Source organism: Neopsephotus bourkii, unplaced genomic scaffold (genome assembly GCF_033783945.1).
Source record: "Neopsephotus bourkii isolate Nb327-2 ecotype Australia unplaced genomic scaffold, CSIRO-AGI_Nbou_v1 NB_998, whole genome shotgun sequence".
In the NCBI taxonomy this organism is placed as follows: Eukaryota; Metazoa; Chordata; class Aves; order Psittaciformes; family Psittacidae; genus Neopsephotus; species Neopsephotus bourkii.
Genome location: NW_026901490.1, coordinates 991,527 through 1,003,407, shown reverse-complemented (window position 1 = coordinate 1,003,407; position 11,881 = coordinate 991,527).

Genomic DNA, 11,881 nt, shown 5'->3' with positions numbered 1-11,881 from the left:
TGGCAGTCTTCATTATTTCAAAATTTGGAGCTTTGGGTGATTCTGCTCACTGTTCTCAAAAAGCCTTGTCTGTATGATCTGCCGTGTTTAGTGTCCTGGTGTCACCATGTTTGTGGATATCCCTCTTTATCATTATCCATATGTTAACATTATGGTAACATGGATTATCCCACTCTTGGTTGTGTAAATTCAGCTGTAACTGGGTTATTATATTTAAGATTTCTAGCATTTCTTATTTCCTGTGTTTCTTGCATTAATATCCAAATACTGAGTTGCTCACAGAATTGATTTACTGTCCTTCATGACCTCATGATCTTTATGAACACAAGGCAAAGGTACCGCCTTCCCCTTCTTGGCAAGGTGGACTGAACATCTACCCAGTAATTTGTAGAACAGTATTTCAGAGAACCCAGGTCCTGCTGCTACTACTATTTATAAAGCCAAACGATCATTTCCAAGATGTGTCTCACTTTCCTGCCATTGATTTATAACTGGAAGAAGCATATAAAGAGTACAAGCTGAATCCCCTGGTGCCTTACCCTTGCTCTTTGCACCTTGCAGTTACTTCTGACCCCTTCAGGCTCTCTCCTAGCAGGATCCTTGTCACTCACATGGATGAAGAGCATGAGGAAATAATCACTGAACTGGCAGGACTTCCTCATCTCTTCCCAGGAGTCCAAATACACTTTTCTTGGAACAGCATAACAGAATATTGCATGGGTCTGCCCAGTTCAGGAGAGTTCAGAAAACACTTTTTGTTTCCTCCATGGACATTGTGTGCTTTAGGTCTTTTGGCGAATATGTCTTTTCTTCCTCACCCTCAGTGCCAAATCCTTGCTTGCTGCCTGGACTCTGGCTCTTTGACTTCAAAAGCATTTGAATTCCTGTAAGAGCAGCTTATTCACCCCAGCTGCTGATGCTTCTGGACTACTCCAGCTGGAGCTTTCCTTCTGTGCATGTTGACCTTAACAAAGGGTTTGAGAAGCAAAGTAAGTTAATTAGAAACTACTCTCCTGAGACATAGTCCTTTCAAGACTATGCATGTTATTTCAAGTCCTGGAAAGGAGGAAACATTGACTGAGGTTTTTTTCTCTGTGAGGTGCATGAGAGACCAGCATGGGCTGTACCACACCTGGGACAGATCTATGTTTTGTTTCCTGATAGTAGTGGTGCTGATCATGCCAGGGAGGTCTGCAGTTCCACACTGAGCCACATAGCAGGGATAAATGAAATGTTATTGGCAGATTTTGGTTATTAAGTAACAGTTAATGAAAACCTACAACTCCTCCTGTGAGATCTGAGATGACATTGAGTGTTAGCCAAAGGAGAGAAAAAGGAAAAAAAGTGGATGGAAAATCACAAATATATTGACACTCAGGTTCTAATGAGTCTTTTAAACACTAAGGTAAGATCTGAGGAGGTCATGTATGAGCTTTTATACTTTGCTAGTGGAGTCCTATTATTTTCCCAGGATAATTGCTGTGGATGAGTGACTGTATCTCCAGGTCATCACAAACAATGATTAGAGTCTGCTGCACTGGCCTGCCATATAGGTAGAATATGCAGTATGCATATATCCCATGCAAAATGTTCAAGCTAACAGAAGGATTTACAAAAATTACCTGAATGAGAGGATTGCCTCAGAAGCCCCTTTTAGAAGTAGGTTTAAACTGCATCAGATGTAGTTCTATGTTGACTAATGACAAGGATCTTTGGATGCAGATTATAGGTGCAGATCTGTACAGATAAAGTCAACCCTGAATGCAGTAAACTGAAATGGATAGAATATCATTGGTTTAAATGCATAATTTGTTATAAGTGTGGTTTTATTTATGTTTCAAGCTTTTGACTCTGCCTCCCTTTTTGCCTTAGAAGTTAATATTCATTGTACACTGATCTTCGTTTTCACACAAGCACTTTCATCCTCCACCTCAGGCTATCTCATGTACATGGGAGGAGATCTGTGCAAAAACCTTTTTTCAAATCCCTCCTTGAAATTAACTTTTGCTATGAATCTTGCATGCAGTTTCATGCTGCTACCACTTGCTGTGCTGCATATGGCATTTGTCTTGTTACTCCTTGCTTTTCCCACCACATGTGCATTTATTTTTGGCTCAAGCTCTGCCCTTTAAAACTAAAGGAGCCTTATGTGCCAGAAGGTGTTACTTTGGTAAGGCCAGCTTTGCTTCTGTAGATCATTGCAGCTGTCTGGGGATGTCAAAGCAGAAGCTGCTTGTGAAGGTGGTGTCTCAGGGTAAAAAGAGGCTTCTGAGGCTTTGCTGGGACAATGACTCCACCAATTAATTTTATGATGTTGGACAACAGGAACAAATTTATGTGAGATCCTGATAATTTTCTCTGTGTACTTCACTTTCTAAAGAGCTGTTTTATGTGGCCCATTTAGACTACAGTGTAGCTATGCAGTTGTTTGTATGTAGATATATGGATAGCATATAGTCTTGTGGCATAACATGTCCTGGCAGTCTGTAACCTTCTGAATTAAACCTCTGCTCTGGAGAGACCAATCCAGGATTAGGTACTGAGAGCAGAAGTCTTTCCTCAGAGCAATGGAGCTAGTGCAGCTGAGCTGTTACATATACACATCATTGCTTGGGGATATTAACCTGACTCCAAGAGTACTACAGGTATTTTGCAAGGTGTTGGGCTTTCTTTGCTGCATACCAGAGACATGTCTTTAGACTTCTATAGGCAGAATTCACTTTCTGTCTGTAATTCTCTCTGAGCAAACTTTGGACATAAAACAAGCATTGCAAGACAAAGATGTCAGGGATCATTCACTGAAATGAATGACTTGGCTCTGGAATGGTTCCCAGGGTTACATCATCCTCCAGAACTGCCCGTGGCAATTACTTTGTGATGCCCACCCACAACTCAAGAAAAAGCTGAAAGGTTATGTGTTCTTGTGATGTGATGAAAAAAGAAGCAGTAAGTGCAGTGATTTTAAAAGTAGGCACATTGCATTTATCCAGATTGGATGAATCAGGGTAATATGACTTGCTTGCTTTTGCAAGAATGCCTCTAGGTAATGATTACCAGCCATTTGGATAAGTTTTATGTCTTGTCCAAAATAGAATGTGTTTAACAATCCTACCATGGGCCATCTCTTCCCTCTTTCTGGGTTGGCCCAGTGCCGCTGTCTTCAGTTGTACAGTGCCAGCTCAAACAGCTGGGTCTCTATACTATCATTTGCTTATTTGTCAGATTCCAAAGGAAAATATAAATGGTACTTAGCTCTCTTATTGCTCCCTATAGAAAAATTAAGGAGCCTCATCTTCATTTAAGCAGAAGGGAAAAGTCCAATATTGTTAAAGTATTGAAATTTTGGTGTCTCAGGTAAAAAGGTAAAAAGCTGATGCTAACCCACTAAAATTGATAGTAAAATTATCACTGAATGGTGGATGTAGAATGAATTCTCAAATTAAAATAAAGGCCCTTTATGAAAGTAGAATAATTTTCAGAGGAATTCAGCATTTCATTGCTTCTACCAGTGTTAGCAATATATTGATTATTTTTGTGATTGTAAATAAAGGCAGCAGCCAGTTTGGGTCCTTGCCATTCACAGAAATATATGTTAAAAGAACTTGCAAAATGCTCGGCCTTTCTCAAAAGCAATTGCTTTGTACTGAATAGCTGTGGCCAGAATCAGAAAGCGGTGTCCTCTGCTATTGCCCCAGCACTGCTCAGGAAGCCATATTCAGTCTCCGGTTAGTTAGACTGTCTGCCAGGTCCCCACCACATCCAAGAGAAGTCTTACAGCACTGTACCATTCAGAGGCTTGGACTTTTAACTGGGACTTTGCTGGTATTTAGCTGTGTGAGGACAGCTGGAGGAATCCCAGCCTAGAGTCATATCAAATGATCTCTGTATTCCAGCTCTTGCACCAGTTGGCTTCATTGTTTGAACTTACAGAACAAAAATGCTGTATACTGTATACATCAGTCAAAAGCATAGCAGAGAACATCTTTTGTCCCAGGTTGCAAAAAAGGTTTTAAGTTGTTTTTCATCTGCTTACATAGGTGGATAAAAATCTTATCCTTCAGGAGAACAAACCCAGGGCAAAGTGACTGTATACTCAATCAGATGTAGGCAACTATGAGTCTGCTTTGTGCTGTGCAATGATTTAGTGCCATCTACAGTGTGAAATGGGTCTGGAGGATCAAAAGCTGACAGAAATGTAAATCACATGCAAAGCAAAACAGCATGCAAAAAAAAATAAAAATTACCATATGGTTTTAAAATAAATAAAGATGTGATAAAATGCCAGAAGAAATTTTATTAATGACTTTGTATGTATTAATATAGCAACAGAAGACAGTGACGTTTAATAAAATTTGTGCTTTTGGATATACTTGATTCCAATGTAGATCAATGTAATCATAATGATGGGAGATTTTTGCTCAGCTCATTTATATTTGCTGTTATTGATCAAACTGACTTTGAAGTAAATGACAAAAAGTCACCTGGTGCTCATCCTAAATAAGGTTTATGCAACAGCATATGAAACCTTCTTTGGGTACTCTGGTGTCATTGGTATGAGAAGAGAATCAGACCTCTGTTAGTAAATTCCATTTTTTGGAGTTTTCCTTGTTAGAGCAGTCATTCAAAACCTAGGATCTTGTCACCCTTTTTGAAGTGCTGTGGTTTTGATCAAAGCACGAGAACATTTATTTGTCTATCTAGGAAGTTATCTTCCTTACCTCTTCTCTTCAGTGCTCTGTTCAGGCAGTAAATAAGAAGTTGGGGGGGGTTGTTTGGTTTGGGTTTTGTTCGTTTGTTTTTCCCCCATATGACGATAAACTAAATAATTCACTTCTTTCTCCCCTTGTACAGTCTCACAGTGAGAGAGCTGAGCCTAGCTGCTCTTCAGCCTTCATATGTCATAAATACAATTTGGGATGGAGAGTGAGTTTCTGACAATTGGATGTGGACTCATCCTAAACTCTTACACAAATTGGCAACTGGGCCCTGAATCATTTCAAAAGCAGCTCCCTAGTTCCTGCAGTACCTGAGTGGCCAAGCAGAACCTCTTAACTGTGGTCCCTGAGAGACTCTGATTGAGAATGAATTCTCCGTTTGCCATTAATGTTATTTCTAAGTTAAATGGATTTGAGAATAGGAACTGAAACAGCAGGCTCTGATCTCAAGATCTCTAACAACCTTCCTTACTCCTCTGCTCTCTCCTCTCCTCTTTGTTTGTATTCTTCCTCAGTATTTAAAAGTCTTCACAATTAGATCCATAACCTTCTTATGTAAGTGATATTATATCTACTGTTCTTAAGGTAATGCACTCACAAAATCAAGAACATATTTCCTCCTTGTGTATTCACACTATGTGGAGCAAGCTTATTAAACGTTGAAGCAATACTTGCAATAATATAACACAACCAGCCTTTCTTTCTGGTAAATTCTTAAATAATTTGAAATACGAATTTTCACATATTAGTAGGGACATTGCTAGGTCCATGCAGAGGGCCCATGCCAATTGTGAAAGCCTGGCTGGTTTTCTGAGCCTGGCAGCAGTCAGGCATCAACTCATCCCATCAAACACCAGTATTTACCCAAGGTGTTCTTGTTAGAAACACAGTCATTCTTAAAATCAGTAGAGGAATAAAGGCATCTGCATGGTAAATTCAGATCTTCAGTGCACATTAATAAGACAGGAAGATCTATACAAATAAATACATGAAAAAAACAATAGAAGGAACCTATGCTTCTAACTTAGATACCTTAATAAAGTATGAAGGATGAATTCACTGGAGGCTGGAGCTGAGAGAAAGGACACTAAGGGTTTTTTTTTTGTTGTTGTTTTCTTTTTTTTCAGGGTAAAATCAGCTGCAGAATTATGAACAAGAAATCTGCTGTGTCTGTGTTCACAGACACAAGGATTATTCAGGTGCTTTTCTTAAAAGAAGGATTATGTTAAAGAAGTATTTGCTTTGAAATTTTATTCTGCACAGAAACAACCTGTAGAATATCAAATACTGAGTAAATGCTTAAGGCAAAATGATACCAATAATTAGCTCGTAAATGGTTTATTTATTCAGAGTGCAGTGAAGACTTGAGTGTCATTAAGCCTGCTTTGGCATTGGTCTTGAGCAACATGTATTCTGGATTATAAACATGCAGCATCTGATACCAGCGTTTGGTTCTTTTCTCTGGTAAGATCTTGTAGATCAGGAACAGCTTCATTGCAGCTAAGGAGCTTTTCCGCTTTTAAGATCGGGGCGAGGCGAGGCTCAGCAGTCCCCAGGTGGCAGTGTTTGCACTGGAAAGACACAAAAATCCCAGGTCGTGTCTCGAAGAGAGGCAGGTTACCCAGTATGTAGGGTTATGCTGGGAGACAGTTTGGCCTAGCCTCTTTGCTGCGTGCAGAAGACATACTCCAACGTTTCTTCCCAAAAGTCTGTGCAGCTTAAACAAGCATTCCAGTAAGGTTCAGCATGGAAAGGTCATGAATTTACGTTAAAATGCATCTAGATTGCGTCTATCCTAGAAACAGACATTAGAATAGTTTCTGTTTGCAGATTGGAAAGTGTGTTGTTCTGTATCTGAAGAAGCAGCTAAGAGGAAAATTGCCACCACATCCTCTATATTCTGCTATACTTATTATTGATCTGAAATTTATGGAAAAACAGAATATCCTTGGTATCAGGCACATTTATAAATATCAAGTGCATTTAATGTTGCTGAAAGCATTTTTTTTTTTTAATGAGGGCAAGCATTACAGACAGAGTTGATTTTCTTCCAAATATAAAGCCTATGGTGAGAAAGTTACAACATCCTGCTCTAATTTTCTCAGTAATAGAAAAAAACCAACAGTCTTCCAAAACCACAAGGTAATGGTGGTTACTTTGTTTTCAAAGCAGGTAGTTCTACTACCATCACCAGTACAACTGTTCTAAATTTACATTGCTGTAAGGCTCCTGTTTTGAATTGCTCTGTATCTTGATGCATCTTTAATCTTTTATGACAGTGATAGTTCAGAAACCAGTTCATGTCAACTGAAATGTTTTCCTCTGTGAAAAAGCAAAGACAATCAGAAATAGTCTTTCAAGGACAGCATCAAGGGTGATAAAAAAAGAGTCATTACAAATTCTTTCTCCAACTGTGTCATTGCAGAATTTTTATCAGGACTGAATAAAATTAAGATTTGTAGATTAGTATTGATGAGTGATAATTTTCAGGGAATTTTCAATAGGTGTCATACTTCTGTGTATGTTCCAATCTCTCTAAAATAAGGATTACAATGTCTGTGCCCAGGGAGGTTTAACAATTCTCTGTGCAGCAGGTTTCCCCAGGTGATATTCTGAAACCAATTACCCTGGAAGATACGGCCCAGCATTAACTTCCTGCACACTCGCTTCAACTTTCTAAATAAAACTAACAAGTGGCCTCATGCTGAAATAAAACTTTTGAAACAGCCTTCCACTGTTGCTACAATCTTCCCCCAGGAGAAGATGAGGGAGGAAATGAACTGCAACTTCAGATGTTCAGTGCTGTCTCTGCGTACATTAATTGAAAGTGCTTTGCTCTGGCACTGGTGGAGATATAACCTGTACCACTGTAACAGTAGCTAAAGTATCTGCCCTCTCAGCTAAGCTGTGAGGGAATGGTACTAGCTGATGAACATACAAGAAGAGACCTTAGCAACTCAAAATTATTGCAGTGGTAGCAGTCTAAAGAGCAAATTACTCTTAAAAACAGTGCTCTGAAAGAAAGAAGGAGCAAGGAATTATCCTGCAGGATCAGGTATGTTGGGAAAAATACAGAATGTAATTTTCAGGTAGCAGAGAAGAAAGTTGCTGGATAAACTGTGTCAGGAGAGCTTTGAAGTCCTCCTGCCACCCTGAAGGGACCAATAACAAACCTAGGAACAGCAAAAGGCTTTTCAAATCTAAATTTAATGTGAGAAAAATCCTAGTGTTCACAAATGGTGTATAAGTAGTGTCTGGAGGGCTGGCAATGCAAGTATAGATGAGGCTGGAGCAGGCTGGGCACTAAATGAGACTGAGTGAGGAGCGAAAGGGGCAGTGTTGAGCCTTTGGGGGGGACACTGACAAATACTGTTAACTGCTATGTGAAAATAGACTGACAAATACTGTTAACTGCTATGTGAAATAGGTTGTAAACGGCAGGGTGCAGCACTCTTGTGAGCATAGGGCTATGGTAAAAATGGGGAAGAGTGGTTTGGACTTTACAGCTGAGTAGCTGGAAGGTTTGCTAGAAAAATAAGGTTACATCTCATTTTCTAGTGAATATGCAGAAAGTGGGAAAGTAATTGCCAAGCGTGGTAAGATAAATGAGACCCACTGTTGCTATTGGAGGAGAGTGATTTATTTAATTTGATGGATTTCATTCAGGAGTTAATGCTAGTGAGATCTCTGCAGGAAATAGCTGGAAAATGGAAGGAGAATATCAGTATAACACTGATAAGTTTCCAATCCTCACAGCTGTAGAGAAGAATAAAGTCAATGTAGAAAGTATGAAACCCAAAAGCTAAATACCTGAAAGCAAGTATTAGTACTTGAAAACTGTTGTTTTTAAATAACATGTATCTAGGACAATCTCTTGGTGTTAAAGGATTTCTTTCAGGAAGTTTGGTTGCTTAGGGTTATCTACTGTGTGCTTAGCTGCTATTGCCATGGCTGATAAATGCAAATCAGTCTTTTGCTCTTTAGTTAATTTAGGTACACCTCTCAGACATGCTTATTTCTGGACAGATTCAGTATTTGTTACAGACAGGCAGGATATTTATTGTTGGTGGAAGATTTACAGGAGGAAAACTTGTCTCTTCCTCCTTAGTAAATTTACTGAGATAACAAAACCACAGCACTGGTAAATTACATGCCAGACGTGACTGTTTAATCACTAATCCACTATTGTTCATTTGTGTAGACTGCTAACTTTCTGCTCTTCACACAGTGCTAATATATTCTGCACATTGTCAAAAAAAACTCAAGCTGAGGCTCACATCACCACCACCACATTGCAGGCTGTCTTGGAAGTGAGCTGTGTGGATGTACTCTTGAGGAGCCTAGAGAAGGATGCTATAGTTGTTTGCTTCAGGCTTTGGTAATTAAATACAGGAGGAAACAGATTAAATTAATAAAATGTATTTAGAAATGAGTAGGGAATGCGATCAGCTGCATGTTTACTTCAGCTGAGTGAAAATTTTCATGTCTGCATGTAACGAACAGAATCTATCAAAAATGTTCATATTGGAAATGGCAGAGTCTGTAGCTGAGGGGAAAATTATTTACTTCCTTGCCTCTTAACCTCTGTGTGCAGAAGTAACACATTTTATACAGATGTGTGTAGACTGTCAGATGTCTGACTGCTATTGGTAAAAGCTGACTAGCTATGAACCAAACCCCAGTTTGCAAGTTGAGTTGCTTAATTAGTATGGTGCTGGTCCTGGTCTAATAGCCCCTAAACTTGGTCTCAGTGCCACAGCACTGTAACTCTCCAGATCCCCAGAGAGGGATGTGTGCACTCTGCATGCAGAGCTCTCTCTGCCTGCCCAGCCACTTCTGTTCTTAAATGATCTCTTACCAGTAAGGCTGAACATTTTTCTGCCTTTGCCTGTTGTCCTGTCATACATTCTGCTTTGATGCTGGACCAGGCAGGAGGCTTGACATTTCCCTGCTGTTGGATGGCTGCTGTTCCAGCAGGCTGCTTCACAGCTTCTTTGTACACCTGGATTAGTGATGGTTTGGGTAGGATGTGGAGGAAGGAAATATTCTCTGCAGTGGCATCAGGGAAGTATTTTATTTGAGATACTGGTTAGGTCAGATCTTTTTTGGATGAAGGTGATAAATTAACTGCAAGTGTGGGCAAATGGGAATATCCGAGAGTGTGTAACTGGAGTGCAATTAACTTGTGTGGAGAGGCATATGCATATGAATATAGGGGAAAAAGATGGTTAAGGCTTTAGGAGATGGGAGGACAGACATTTTGCCTGTCAGTGTCATCATCAGAGACAGATTCCTCCCATCTGCTGGGCTTGGTAGCATAAGTTAGTGAGCCTGTGGGAGGTGGCTGCATTGTCCCAAGGTGCTCCTTTTCCACAGAGTGGGCACATACACATGCTCCTGCTGGTGCTGACCCAAGGACAGCAGCTACACAGCATATTTTGATTTGTGTTGGTGCTTCTTGCACCCAACTTAAAAGAGAAGGGACTCGGCTGTCAAGCAGAAGGATTCCTTGCCTTCATTGGAAAGAATTCACCATCCTACAGATTTTGAGCAATGGAAAATAGCAAAGGACTGGAAAACTCCTGGCAGCAGCAGTTACTGGCTGGTCAGGATACTCCAGCCATGCTTTCCTCTCACTGGAATAAAATGATGGGCCCTATAATGCACCACAGATCCTGACTGTTTTGCTTCAGGTCTACCAGCTGGACCAGAGGCTGCATCTACAGCTCCCCACCGGAGGAAAAAGAGGGACTGGTGGTGAGTTCTGTCTTTGTACCCTCACTTCTCCTTTCCTCACCCATCTCTTGGCTTCCTCTTGCTATTTTCTTCTGCATAGACAATATAGGTTTCATTCATCCCAGCTGAAAGCGAGTTAGCTCAAGGAACTCCCCTCTACTTGCAGAAGTTCCTCTCCTCCCACCTCCTAAATAGCAAATTTGTTCCTGAGAGGAGGCGAATGCTGTCACAGCATCCTACAGAGACAGGGGTCACAAAATCCCATTTCTGTGGGTGCCCATTCATGAGCTTTAATTATAGTCCCCAGCAAAAGTACTCTAATATGTGATTATAGAAGACTTCCCTATTATATCAAGTCCCTGTTAGTAGGTATCCAAGGCTCTTCTATATGATTAGTGGTAAACTGCATTACTGCAAGTATTAAGTAAATAATACTGTTTCTATAAAGACTTTATTTACAAAAAGCTTAAGAAATAGGCATAAAATGTGCGGAATCAGTAAGAAATTTACCATCTTTTCAATGTGTATTTATACTTTTAAATGTGCCTTGTGTAAGCATGTTTGTGCATGGCATGGACTAAGATAATTATTTTCCAACTGCCATGTGTTACTAGTGCTTCTAGTCCCAACATGCAAAATAATCTTTTGTGGATTATTTTTCCGTTAGAATCTGTCACGTCTCTGGGTTTATAGCTACAGATGTTCAATAATATCACATAATTTGGTTGGCAAAGGACTGCTTACCCTGGGAGCATTCCAGTTTGTTTAGCTTTATTTAACAGTATTTCCTTTAATTTAGGAGACAATAATTGGATTCTCAGCATTTTCACTGGCACTCCTTGGTCCAGCTGGATGATTCATGTGCCACCTTCCAAGCTATAGAAAGAAACAGAAAACATCCCTTCAAATTTAAGATCTGAAGGCTGCAATAAACTGTAATACTCCTAACTTGGACTTTCTTGAAAAGGAGAACACAGTGACTTGCAGGCCAGTTTAAAATAAAATGATTGAGCAATGAGTTCAGGTTTTATGTAGGTCACATTGCTTCCATATGAAAAAACCAACAAAACAAGACAAAACAAAACTCCTGATAGAGAATACGGCTAACTAAAGTCCTAGCTCACAGCCATCAGTTCTGTGGGAGAGGTCCTAAATCATAAACCTTGTGCAGATATTGTATAACTGGACCCAGATATAAAATGGTGTAGTGATTGCAACATCTGCTGCAGTGGGACCAGGCTGCATGGACCAGTCTGAACCTGTCATCAGGTACTGTGGGAAAATAACAGAAGATTGGACAGGAGGACTGTATAAACATGCTCTACTGACTTGCAGCTGGTGTGTTGAAAAACACATATATCGTACTAATTGCTGTTTGGCCTTGTGTGTTGGACAAGTAGAACATCTGTGTTAGGTAACACTGGCCTGTG